At 45.9% G+C, this 2,500-nt stretch overlaps 1 protein-coding gene across 3 annotated transcripts in view; it reads left to right on the forward strand.

The window, feature by feature from the left end:
• Positions 1 to 2,500, forward strand: part of raph1b (Ras association (RalGDS/AF-6) and pleckstrin homology domains 1b) — a 136,365-nt gene that overhangs the window by 74,985 nt on the left and 58,880 nt on the right. The window lies entirely within an intron of this gene.

Genomic DNA, 2,500 nt, shown 5'->3' on the forward strand with positions numbered 1-2,500 from the left:
ATTGTGTTGTCATCAACGCCCCCCCCCCCCCCCCCCCCCCTCTCCTCTCTTTTTATTCATTCTCTATAGACCCTCCCCGTTCTATCCATCCATCACATCCTCTCTCATTACTCCTCTCTTCCTCTCCCCTGTCATCATCCCTCCCTCTCCCTCTCTCCTCCTCTCCTCTGTATGTTAGGGTTGTCATTGTATCTCACTAGAGGTGCGGGTCGCTACGCGACCCTTCCGTCTAGTCGCTGGCGCGAGGCTCTCGTGTAGTGGGCTGTAGACGTTTTGGACACGCAAACCAAAAGCGAGAGCAACAGCAGTGTTTGTTTCGAGACGCAAACCGAAAACGAAAGCAAACTGAGAGACGGACACATTTCACCCGTTGATCTATCTATCTATCTATTGACACAGGCTCTTGCAGGAGCAGAATGTGCGGCACAGATTGATGAAGCAGGACGCTCAGCCCAGCGAGACGGCGTTCGCTGCGTTCAACCCTCCCAAAGAGTCAGACAGACAGTATTTGGATGGGGGGCGGGGTTGCCGGGGTTGCCATGTCCAGGAGTTGTAAGCGTGAAGTGGCGTATAATTGGTTAGGGAAAGTGCGTCCACGCATGCGCAGTGCACAGCGCGGACACTGGTCGTCGCGTTCGTCTCGCGCATGACTGTAGATTCAAATTGTAAGGTAGATGTAGAGATGTAATAATCAGGGACGTGCACAGACAGACTCTAACTGGCGCTAGAGCACCTGCCCTTTGCCCTCTTGACCAGAAGTGCCCTTTTGAATTTTTTTTTTTTTTTTTTTTTTCCCAGTTTACAGCAGGGGTCTTCAACAGGGGGTCCGGGACCCCTAGGGGGTCCTCAGAGTTACTACAGGGTGTCCGCCAAATCTTTATGTGATATGATTTTTCTTTGTACCATAACCACTCGAAACCTAGCATCCCTTTTTTGGAGGAGAACTTTAGCCAAAAATAGCAGATCTACTGTGGGCTTGTAGATCTGCTATTTTTGGCAAGGAGGTGTAGGTGTAGAGGGAAAAAAGAGCAGACCAAGTAAACAAAAAAAGTATAATTTACTTGAGCACCTGCCCCTCAAGATGTCTGTGCACGCCACTGGTAATAATCCATTTATATTCATATGCAAACAGCAACATATCATATCATTTGACTCGAATTGATTGTTTGGTGCAGTGGTGGAAAAAGTACTCAAATATTTTACTTAAGAAAAAGTATCAATATGCAATGTACATGCAAGTGCTCCGTTACAAGTAAAAGTCCGGAATTCTAACTTTACTTGAGTAAAAGTACAAAAGTATTGGTATCAAAATGCACTTAAAGTACCAAAAGTAAAAGTACTACAATGTTTGAAAATAGCAGATCTACAAGCTCGCGACGCGTTGTGAGCTTGTAGATCTGCTATTTTCAAATAGCCTATATGTATGTATAAAAGAAAAGGGCTGAAGTGGTTAATGTTTGTTTTATAATGTAACACATCAACTATGTATCATGATTAGTATCGTATCGATGTTAAAAATGTATCGTTACACCTCTAGTCCCATAGACCATATTCACACGGCGGCCATATTGCCATTAAGTCAATGAAATGCCACCCCAGTTGCCACCCCAGTTGCCACCCCAGTTGCCACAGCAACGCAATGTTACATTCCAAAATGGCCGCCGTGTGAATATGGACTATTGAATGTGACCTGTTATTTTTTTTGTCTTTCATCCATATTGTGTCCATCTGGGGAAACTTTACTCCCCAGCAGCCAAGAGCTGGTACTGTCTTCTGTCTGATGAACACTTCCACTGGAAAACTGCTACTGTCTTCTGTCTGATGAACACTTCCACTGGAAAACTGCTACTGTCTTCTGTCTGATGAACACTTCCACTGATGAACACTTCCACTGATGAACACTTCCACTGATGAACACTTCCACTGGAAAACTGTGAGCTTTACTGACCTCACTACGCAGCTGTAGAGAGAGAGAGACACTGAGAGAGAGAGATAGACACTGAGAGAGAGAGAGAGAGAGACACTGAGAGAGAGAGAGAGACACTGAGAGAGAGAGAGAGAGAGAGAGAGAGAGAGAGAGAGTGTGTACGGAAGATCAAGAAATGTTGTGATTCGTCCAATTCTCCAATAGGGCGTGTCATATTTTTTGTACTTTTCTCGTGGTAACACATCGTGCAGCGCCAACCGAAGAGGTGTCGCCTCTTGTTTTGACGGCTCTGTCCGTCTGTCTGTCTGTCCGTCTGTCTGTCTGTCTGTCTGTCTGTCTGCCTGCCTGTCTGTCTGTCTGTCTGTCTGTCTGTCTGTCTGTCTGTCTGTCTGTCTGTCTGTCTGTCTGTCTGTCTGTCTAACGCTGTGGTCCCAAACTAAATATGTGGAAAAGTACTGTCTGGACTGTGATGGAGTGAGCTCTGCTTTGCACTTGGTCCAGCAGTGGTTCTCAAACTTTTGTAGCTTGAGACGCAAAAGAGAAATGTGATGTCTCCCTGATGTCTCCCTGATG

Source organism: Gymnoscopelus microlampas (assembly GCF_963454915.1).
Source record: "Gymnoscopelus microlampas genome assembly, chromosome: 24".
NCBI lineage: Eukaryota > Metazoa > Chordata > Actinopteri > Myctophiformes > Myctophidae > Gymnoscopelus > Gymnoscopelus microlampas.